An 11,573-nucleotide genomic window follows, 5' to 3' on the forward strand; every position below is an offset into this window, starting at 1 on the left:
AGCACTGTATGGGCTCAAGCAAGCACCCAGGGCCTGGTACTCACGACTCAGTCCGAAAATGCAGTCACTTGGTTTTATTCCACCCAAGTCTGATACATCATTGTTCATCTACAATAAGTCAAACACAGCTATATTTGTGCTTATCTATGTCGATGACATTATTGTTACCAGCTCATCTAATGATGCAGTGACAGGGTTGTTAAAGGACTTGGGTGCAGAATTTGTGCTCAAAGACCTAGGAGATCTACACTTCTTCCTAGGCATTGAAGTCAAGAAACTTGGAGATGGACTGCATCTCTCTCAGGAGAAGTATGCCAATGATATTGTTAAAAGAGTTGGACTACAAGGATGTAAGCCATCACCAACCCCTTTGTCTAGTACAGAAAAATTGTCTATTACAGAAGGAGAACTCCTGAATCAGGAAGATAGCACCAAATACAGAAGTCTGGTAGGTGCACTTCAGTACTTGACAATTACTAGACCAGATATTTCATTTGCTGTTAACAAAGTCTGCCAGTTTCTTCATGCACCTACTACAAATCACTGGACTGCTGCAAAGCGTATAGTCAGATATGTGAAAGCCACTGTGAATGTTGGTCTTAGCTTTAACAAGTCTTCATCTACCCATGTTAGTGCCTTCTCAGATTCAGATTGGGCAGGAGATATTGATGATAGACTCTCAACTGGTGGCTTTGTAATATTTTTTGGACCTAATCTCATATCTTGGTGTGCAAAGAAACATGCCACTGTCTCAAGGTCAAGCACAGAAGCAGAATATAAAGCATTAGCAAATGCTACAGCTGAGATAATCTGGGTACAGTCCATGCTCAAGGAACTTGGTATAAGACAGAGTCAAGCTCCTTGTCTTTGGTGTGACAATCTTGGTGCCACGTATTTGGCTGCTAATCCTGTCTTTCATGCAAGAACAAAACATATTGAGATAGATTTCCACTTTGTTCGAGAAAGAGTTGCTAACAAAAGATTGGAGATCCGTTTTGTTCATTCCAGAGATCAAGTTGCAGATGGATTCACCAAGGCATTACCAACAAGGAATTTTGAAGAATTCAAGCGTAATCTCAACTTGACCAAGTTGTGATTAAGGGAGGGTGTTAAACATATTGTAACGTGACATATATTGTAACGTAGCATGTAGCTCCAGCTAGGTTGTTAGGATCGATATCTATCCTTCTGTAACCGCAACCTTATATCTCCCTCTCTTTCCTTGGTTCACAAGTTGTAATCCCGACCAATTGTATGCGCTATATCCAGGGAGGTGCGCCCCTGTTATATAAACACGCAGCGCGTCCCTCCAACGAGGCAAGACACTTAAGCCAATCTTCACACTGACCGCACATCATTTTTTGTACACTCAGTAATCTTTAATGGTTTATTAACACTAGCAAATCCGAAGTAGATGTTTGTTATTTGTTCCCTTTTCCTTACTTATCAATAGAGTAATGATCTTTATTTTTATCTGTTTTGTAGAACCATCTAATTCAAGTCATCTTTGAGTACACAACATCTTCTGAAGTTTGTGCCATCATGCTTTAGTTTCCCACATGGGCTGAGATTATTCAAATAAAAAGACGGTCTCAGGCACAAGAGCATGATGTGCTTGCGCCAGTTGCTTTCACACCAAGGCCACGCGGTTGATCATCTAAGCGCACCTATGAAGTTAACCGACAAGGCAGTTGGACAGAGCTACTAATTAGTATGCCTAATAGCTGTTGCTTTGTAGTTTGACCGCCTCTACCGTCAGTATGCCTGGCTTTTGCTTTCTTATTATGTTCCTGCTATTAGTACTTCCTCTCTCGTGTTCGTGCTCTTATTTTTGAACTTAATGTTGTAGTTATTAGGTTTTGTGGTCTAATGAACTAACTGAGTGTTTGTAATTTCATGATGATGTTGAACTCGATAATATCTTGCTTCTTACTAAATGATCATTATCTGCTTGACCATATCGTTGGGACCGGCACCCTCGCGCCAAGGCGCGGTCCCGATCTAGTGGCTGGTGAGAGCACGACGGCGCGAACCTTTCCTGTTGTTCCTTTTTCTTTGCCTCTTTGCGTAGGGTTTCCATCTTTCTTTTCTTTGCCTCTTTGCGTAGGGTTTCCATCTTTTTTCTTACATAGGGTGCTCCTTCGTTCATTTTTCTGAGGATTATCTCCTTCATTCATTAGGATGGGACGTGAGGAAAGGGTACAGAGACGCACGGAGGCCTAACGTTGGTCTAGTTGATGGAGGTCCACCAAATTAATGACCAGATGTTTCTAATTTTTACGGGATTTTCTAGCTTAATTCTCTTTTTTCTGATAAGCCCGTAAAGCACTTTTTATATATAAATAGACTAGATGGTACTCTGCGCATTGTGGCGGGAACACAAGGTAACTGATTGCAATATTTTATTTTGATGAGATTTTGTTTTCTTGAATTAGAATATGAGGCTAAAGATCGAAATACATTTATTTTTGTATTTGACCATATATAATTCTGAAATAAATATTAAATAATATGTCTCATGCATGTTGAGAGAAATAAAATTAAGTAGTGGAGTTGATAAAGTGGGATGTGTCGATATTGAGGGAATTAGTATAGGTAGCATTTTCATGTATGCATTTTAAAGAAATAAAAGTAGTAGAGTTGATGATGTGGCATGTGTGCTTGTTGAGATCAATAAGGTAGACCGGGATGAACTTCTTAGGTATACAGGATAGCATTCGTCTAACCATCTATCCTAAAAGATCGATCTGTAAGCTAATATTAGCTCACAGAGGGAGTACATAACACCTCCATCCCTTAACATCCAGTGTGGATATGAATTAATCAACGCCTCAATGGCTGCCCAACATGGGTATGGATAAATGATTGAGAAAACTACATGGCTACCCCAGATCTGATACGATGTTAAAATACATTCAATTAACTATCTATCCCAAAAGATTAATGTGATAGAAAGTGGAGAAATAATATACTTAGCACTAGCTACCGGTGGTGGTCCTTCTGAACTTTGTTTCGTGTTGCATAAGAGGAGGGGAGGCATCCATGAAAGTTCAGGGTGGTCGGCGTCCATACGAAGGAGCCGGCATTAGATATATTTGCTCCGGATAACATCTCTCTTGCCATGCGGTACCTAGAGAATTTATATGGATCGAGAAACGCTGCAACATGCACCCGAGGAAGGAGAGCTAGCATTTTGAAGGTTCGTAAACTTTGGGAGAGCATATTTTCATGCATATAATACATTGGGAGTTTTTACCAAAGAGTCATGGTAGTGGTCTGTCCGTAACCATTTTATTGTTTTTTTGCAAAAAATATCTAGATCTTTTATCAAATGTCACTGGAAATACAAAGCACCTCAAACAAAATACAAAATATATTGAGATTCTGAGACCACCGGTCGACCACTATCGCCCCTGGAACGAGCCGCCGCTGTGCCGCAGTAGCTGCGCTGCGACGGAAGCAGGCTTGGCCTTGTCAATGACATCTGGGAAGTCCTCATGCACGTTCCCATAAAGGACCAACGCACTAGAGCCGTAACCATCATCGTTGAACCCTTAAATAGAACTGAAGCACCTTACACCAATCTCGGGACATGACGAGAAATGCCAACTTCACTGTCCTAAGGAGATGACATGATTCTACGCCAGAGCTTCGTCAACTACGTCTAGATGGATGGATTCGAGGAGGATTGTATCTCAGAAGACAATCTAGAATAAGAAGCACCACCATCCACCCGAGCACTGCACCTGCGAGGACTAAATCACCATAACCTAAACTACTAACCGGAGCGCAGACACCAAGATTCTCCTCCACTCCACCAGCTATCGGAGCGGCCGACAGAGGGGAGGCGAATCCACGGGCTCCCTGCCCAAGCCTGGAGGGGAGATTTGCACATTAATTCCTTCATGAAACATCTAATCAAGATGTTTCTAGGTCTCCGTAATTATATAATCATTTATTCATGATTGTAAGTGTTAATATGTTGAAAAGATATAAAAATGGGGAAATGGAAGAGCATCAACACTGAAAATAACCAACATGGGTCCATAACTTTATGACGGATAAAAATGACTTCTCATGCAACGAGATAAGGCTAAGCTGTCAGGCCGTTTTATGCAGTACATTTTTTCATATAAAATTAAGAAAACACAATAGAGAAACCAACTTTCTTCCTTAAAAAAGCCACGAAATTATAGTTCATTTCTCCAATCCCACAACCTCCTACGATTATCTTACATAAATACATTTTAATTAACTAAGCTATTCAAGATAGCGTTGTTGAAATTATCAAGGAAACATGGCTTCTAGGAATCTTTCCCTACCACAAAGCAATTGCAAAAAGTTGTTTACAAAATGAACCGTACACAATTGAAATGTTTATCTTAATATTACTGTGAAATAATTCTAGCTCCAAGCGCCTCAATACATGCTATATTAAATAATTTAACCGCTCTATTTTGCAGCACCTGGATGTGGTCTGTAGTGACTTTTCCTCCTAGTTCACATCATAGTTCTAAGAAAAGTAATTTTGTTGCGTCAAGGAGAAAGCATGTCACAAATTTGCAGCACTTGGAAGAGCACCAAGACTGAAAATAACCAACATGGGTCCATATACCTCTATGACGATTACAAATGACAACTCATGCAACAAGATTAGCCTAAGCTGACCGACCCTTTTACGTTGTACTTTTTTTTTCATATACAAACTTGTAAAAAAAAAATACACAATAGAGAACCCCTACTGTCTTCCTTAAAAAATAACCGATGAGATTATGTTTCTTCGTCCAGCAACCTCCCAGGATTATATTACATAATTTTTATTAATAACTAAGCTATTTAACACAGAGCTGTTGAAATTATTGGAAAAGATGGCTTCTAGGAATCTTCCCTGCCATGGTCCACGAAGCAATTGTAACACTTTGTTTGCAAAACGAAGAGTACATAATTCAAATCTCATCTTAATATTTCAATTTTTGGTCCAAGTGCCTTAAATAAATGCTATACTAAATAAGTTTAACCACTATTTTCTACTGCACCTGGATGTGATCTGTAAGCACTTTTCCTCCTAGCTTACATCTTCATTCTAAGAAAATTTATTTTCTTCCCTCAAGGAGAAAGCATGTCACAAATTGTCTAGCAAGAACTGCAAATCAGATAATAAAGGGCTTCGTGCGGAGTCACTCCTTTCCGGGAGAAACTGTTTCAGATTGTCTTTTAAGGTCTGAATGGCACGATTAACAGCATATACGATCATCTTCTTGACCTGCATTTTGTACATAATATGTTTATCACACTTCCTCAAGCAAAGGCACATGCAAGTAGAAATCTGGAATCAACAAGCATGTAGTCAGAGAGCCCAATATGATTGAGTTTGGGTTCTGGAACATAATTCAGTTAAACTATGTTTGCACTAAAACATAGGGTTAACATATTCATGTAAAAAGGTTTACCTCTAGTTTGTCTTCCTTTGATCTGTGGTCTTTGGGTAATAAGCGGAAATCTTCATTCAGCATCATACATTGTCTAACATTCTCAGGGGAAACAAAGTCTAGAGCAACCTTGGTACAAGACTACAAAAGTAATAGAAGAACACAATCAGTTACATGTTACAGAAATAATAAACCATTTTTTGCCGTCAAATATGATCATGTCTATATCTATAGTGTGTTCAGGAGATATATACCTAAAGATTTCGTACTTGATGTGGACAACCGGCTGGTATGAAAACAGCTTCTCCAAGCTTTTGTACTATAGTCCAAGGCTCTACTCCTGAAACGCATTAGCAATTTGGAAAGATATAAGTATAAGACTTTAGTTCACTTTTATTTGAATCTTCTCACGTATTGAGTGATTATGCAGGTATTACGGCTCACCAAATTCAAGTTTAAGCTTCCTCTTGTGGTGTTCCGTCAGATAAAACGTTTCGTCGTGCATTGCGTTATACACCTGCACCAATATATGAAATCAGAAGTCAATATGATAGATGATAGGGAGTACATGTACTTCTGTTACCAAAAGTACCAACCTTTCTGACTTGAGAACAATGTATATGACGAAACTCTTTTGAGTGGTTTGTCAAATATTCATTCAATTTTGGGACATCCTCTCTTCTGAATATATCCCAAAGATCACCCTCTTGACACTCCATATGTTCAGCTGATGTATTGTGTTTTGCATAGCCATCCCTGTCTATTTCATCACTGCATAATTCATTTTTGTCTTGGGCCATGTGCTTTAATTTCAGATCAGCGATGGCACTTTCTTGCCTCAAATAAGCGGGAACCTTGGCAGTATGCATCAGTACATTCACCTAATATTAGAACAAAACATTAAAACTGGATAAAACAACTAGCTAGTAAGTATATTAGGATGGCTATTTCACACAGAATAATAAATAATGCATACTAATTTCAAAAGAATTATAGAATGGAGGAATTCTTTCGGTTATAGTTGTAGACACTTATCTATCTCACTTACCGCATCAGTCATGTCACGGTGAAGCTTTGTAAAAGAATCTCCTCGTTCAAGTTCTTGTGAAATACCATATGCTATGTATGATTTTGGGCCCAAATCAACCTTGTGGACATCGTTAGGAAGGAAAGTTGCAATATTAAGGGAGCCAAAATTCGGGTTGGTGTATGGTTGAAAAGGTAATGAAGTCGTATACATTTCTGCATGGTTTGGTAAGAGATCTTCAAATTGATTTGAAGTAGGCCAATCCTTCAGTTTGAGCATCTCTGGCCAACCATTACCATAACTTCGACCTTTGTAGTACCCTTTGAAGAAGTCGGTATTGGGTATTTCAACCTGAGAAAGAAGCTTAAACAAATTAACTTTTCCTCTTCATCTTTTCATAAGGATGGAAAAACATACTTGAAGGGCATGAACCCAATTGCATGTGATATAAATAGATACATAGAAGGCACTGAACCCTTTATATGTTCAATCTGTTGCTTTTCTCAACTAGCTAGGGACTCTCTATTGGAACTCTGGTATTGTATTAATTCCAAGAACTGAGAACTATTGTTTGAGATTTAATTATGTATGTTATTTCCATCTATTAGTGCAAATAGTATATTTTAAGACAGATTTAGACAATTGGACGGAGTACTATATCATGCAAATCTAGTGATAAAAGGAGAAAAATGCTGCTCACCTCACAGCCACTAAGGCAATCGATAGCCTTCACGTTCACAATATCTGAAGCCCTATCATCACTATGTATCTGAGACCACATGGTCCGTTGCTCCCAGCTCAAACCTGACATCTTACCCAGGATGCCTCGAACAACGACTGGCTCTCCCCTCACCCAATGTTTCTGGAAGTGCTTGAGGTCATCCGGCTTTGCAGCGTCCGACACCGGGTAATACAGCCAATTATCATTTGAGTTATCCCTGGACGCAGGTCTCCTTTTCTCCATAGACAAACTGCAAAGGCAGCTGCATTCATCATCGACACTTGCCACATCAGAAGCGGGCAAGAAGTGTTTGTACGCTGTGGCTTCTGCCTCGAGATGTGTAAGCCAGTCCTCCGGGAAGAGCCGTCTCAGTTCAAGAGTCAGGCGGCCACAGCCCCCGAGCTCGGCGGGAGGGCAAGGGATGCTGCCACCATTGGCAGCTACGTTCGCTACCCACTTAGCTATTTTAAGTTTCTTTGACTCTCTTGCAATGTCTTGACCTTTGCCTGCCGACGAGGAGCACATCTGTGGATTGCCTCCATGCAAGTAGTCGGGTCCATTGTCCGGGTAGTCGTCCTCCATCTCCTCACAACAGCCTCGGAGGTTGTTCTCGCGGAGCTCCTTGCAGCAGAGGACGCATAGCTCGTAGCCGCACTCCGGGTCTGGGCACCTTCTGTGGAGATCGTAAATTGATGTGTCGCAATTATTGCTACAAAGAAAAGAAAAATGTAATGCACACATTACATTAAAGATTGGATCGACGGAATCTACTGGTAGAATCATGATTTATGTAGGATCAAGGCGTACCAGTAGACCCTGTCATCTTTGTCGAACACGGCTTGTTCTATGCGTAGATGGTATGATGACACCCCTGTGAATTTGTGGGAATAAGTAAAAAGAGATTAATTAGCACAAAAAAATAACAAGCGGCTTATAATATATAGATCTCAAGTCCCGGGCTGCTGGTGGTACAATAGTAGACTGTTCATGATGTCCGCCAAAATATATATACGTATTCACCTGTCATCTTGGCCTCGATCTGCCTCTCAGCTAGCTGCTCCTTATTCATATCTGACAAGCATGGAAGAAGGTAATGCAACAAGTAACGTGCATTCCTTTCCTTGCAGATTTGGCACTCTGAGAGCCCTTCGCACCTACGTATGAAGCTAGAATTAAGAATACATCGACCAATTACATATCAATTAATTATATAACAATGAGACGACAGGTGTATATGCACGACAAGCTAAGCTAGCTATATATTGTGATGGACCGATCGCTAGATAGCAAGGGCCAGACGACATGGTACGTACCTGTGCTTGTTGGCGCAGGCGGCACTAGAGCATGTCCTCTCACGGCACGTTGCCGCCCCCTCGTCGCGGTCACACGGTGGCGGCTGCTCCTGAATGCAAATATATATGGAAAGTTATATTAGCCGATTAAGCTTCCAAAAACACAAGAAATGCCGGCCACGCTGAGAATGGAAAGAAACACGGACGGACGGGCCGGGAACATGGATGTTTCAGTCTGTACTCACCTTGCCGGTGCCGTCGTCCGCCGCCACCACGGGGGTCTCACCCTCCGCCTCCACGCCCATGGCCGCCTTCATCATCTTGGAGCCGCTGCGTGTCACCCTGCGTGGTACAGCTTCTCCGTAGGCGGTTGGCGCCTTCTTCTTCCTCATCATGTCCGCGCGGGCGCTGCTGCGCGTGAATCTCCCTCCGTTGGAGATCTCAGCCTCCAGGATCTGGACGCTGATCTCCGGGATCTGCACCATAAAACAAATATAGTTCCTGAAATGACCACCACGGCTAGCTAGATGTATGCCATGGTAAGGTAGCACCCAAAACGAAGACCAAGTTTCACAGTCGATGACCTCACCTTCCCTTGCGAACACGAGGACGATCCCCCTCTCTCCAGCTCGCCGGAGCCCGACCCTTCAGCCTCGTGGATCTCGCCCGGCCGTCCTGGCCTTCCCTTCTTCTGCTGCGCCACCGGCAAACACATGTAATTAAGCTAGCAGCCTAGCACCCAACTTATCCCTTCATGCAGACGCAGATGGATGAAACAAGCAAAAATGAGAAAGAAACCTCACCTTCTTCACCATGTTTAGGCCGTCCGCCGGCGCATCTGACGCAACCTGGCTGAACCGCTTCCTCCCGAACCGCAGCGTCCTTGCCTCCTCCTCCATCGCCGGGGACGAGTCCTCCGCACATGTCCGTCCAGCGAGCTTGCGAGATGCCATCACTTCCCTCGCACAAACGTGAATCTGCTCTCTCACTCTATTCCTCCCGACTGATCGATGGAGTAGATGGGTGTGCCTGCTGTGTGTTAAACCATGCAATATTCAGGTCCAAGGGGCGCACCACGGACCGGTTTAGTTGAGATAGGCTTCGGTCTAGGTTGGTTAGAGTATATGGTTGTAATCTCCTCATGTATATCTTATCTCTACTTTCCTTGTACCTCAAGATGTAATCTCAACAACCTTGTATGCTTATCAGGGATATGCCCCTGCCTATATTAACACGAAACCGTCGCCTCGAGAGAGGTACGACGTTCTCCGCTCTTTTACATGGTATTAGAGCCACCTCTATCCATCGCATCTAGCAAAACCCATCCATCGCCAGCCATGCCGTCCTCCTCCAGCACCGTCCAGGCTTCCCTTGGGCAGGTTGTAGAAAAGCTCACTCGCACCAACTACGTCCTGTGGCGTGCGCAGGTGACACCGCAGCTGAGAGGGGCTGGCCTCTTCGGCTACGCCGACGGCTCCATGCCGGAACCTGTCAGGATCCTCGTCACGAAGGACAAAGACGGGAAAGAAGAGCAGACACCGAACCCTCTCCATCCGATCTGGTTCAAAGAAGGGCAGCAGGTACTTGGATACTTGCTCAATACTCTCACCAAAGAAGTCCTCGTGCAGGTTACCTCCATCGCCACGCCGCATGAGCTTTGGGCGTCTCTCGCCCACATGTTCTCATCGCAGTCCTGAGCCCGCGTCAACAACATCCGGGTTGCTCTCTCCACGGCGCAGAAGGGGACGCAATCTGTTGCGGCCTACTTCGCCCAGATGAGAGCGCTTGCCGATGAGCTCGCAGCTGCCGGAAAGCCCATCGATGACGATGAGCTTGTTTCCTACATCACCGCCGGCCTCGACATGGAGTACCAACCCCTCGTCTCCACCAACGACGCGCGCACCGACACCATCAGCATCGACGACCTCTACGCTCAGATGAGCAACTTTGATCAGCGCCTCGCCCTCTACAACAACAACTCGGGCGGGGGCTTCAAGTCATCTGCTAACATGGTCTCTCGTGGCGGCGGTCGCGGTGGTGGCGGTTCACGCTATCGTGGACCTCCGCGCGGCAAGGGCAAGCCGCCATCTGGTGGAAACAGTGGCGGCGGCAACTCCTCTCGTGGTGGCGGCGGGCGGCCATCCAACAACAACAATAGGGGCCGCCGTGGTGGCAGGCCTCGCGCCAACCCTGATGCGCCACGATGCCAAATATGCGGCAAGCTAGGCCACACCGCCCGCGACTGCTGGTATCGCTATGAAGATGATGGCGAATCCTCACAAGATGAGAAAGTTGCAGGTGCTGCTGATGGCTCCTACGGCATCGACACGAACTGGTATGTGGACAGTGGCGCAACTGACCACATCACGAGCGAGCTGGAAAAGGTGATAGTTCGTGAAAAGTACCGTGGGCAAGACCAAGTTCACACTGCCAACGGAGAAGGTATGAGCATTAGCCACGTTGGTCATTCAGTGCTTAAAACCCCCCATAGAAATATTCGTCTAAGAAAAATCTTGCATGTCCCTAGTGCTTCGAAAAATCTCCTTTCAGTTCATCGCATTGCCATTGACAATCATGTATTCCTTGAGTTTATCCGTCTTTCTTTTTGATCAAGGATCGGGTCACAACGAAAATTCTGTATCGAGGTAGATGTGTTCGAGGGCTGTACCCGTTGATTCCGGAGCTTAGGAGATTGAATAAACAATCCTATGGTGTCACCAAAGTCTCTTCAACACGGTGGCATGATAGATTAGGGCATGCATCCTTTTGTTTAGTTGAACACTTGCTTAAAAAGAATAAGCTCCCGTTTGTTGGTGAGCGAGATCATGAAACAATTTGTGATTATGTCAGTGTGCTAAAAGTCATCAATTACCCTATCCTGTGTCTACAAGCATCTCCACCAAACCTCTTGAGCTCATTTTTTCCGATGTTTGGGGTCCTGCCCCAAAATGAGTTGGCAGACACACTTATTACGTAAGTTTTATCGATGACTATAGCAAGTACACATGGATCTATCTCATCAAAAAGAAATCTGATGTTTTTCAAGTTTTTCACAACTTTCAAGCACTAGTAGAAAGAAAGTTTGATTGCAAAATCCTAGCTCT

At 43.7% G+C, this 11,573-nt stretch overlaps 2 pseudogenes; one reads left to right on the top strand and one right to left on the bottom strand.

Moving 5' to 3' along the window:
• Positions 1–3,404: 3,404 nt before the first annotated feature.
• LOC125506636 lies at positions 3,405–9,368 on the bottom strand (annotated as a pseudogene).
• Positions 9,369–10,283: 915 nt separating this feature from the next.
• Positions 10,284–10,422, top strand: LOC125511825 (annotated as a pseudogene).
• Positions 10,423–11,573: the final 1,151 nt, after the last annotated feature.

Source organism: Triticum urartu, chromosome 5 (genome assembly GCF_003073215.2).
Source record: "Triticum urartu cultivar G1812 chromosome 5, Tu2.1, whole genome shotgun sequence".
In the NCBI taxonomy this organism is placed as follows: domain Eukaryota; kingdom Viridiplantae; phylum Streptophyta; class Magnoliopsida; order Poales; family Poaceae; genus Triticum; species Triticum urartu.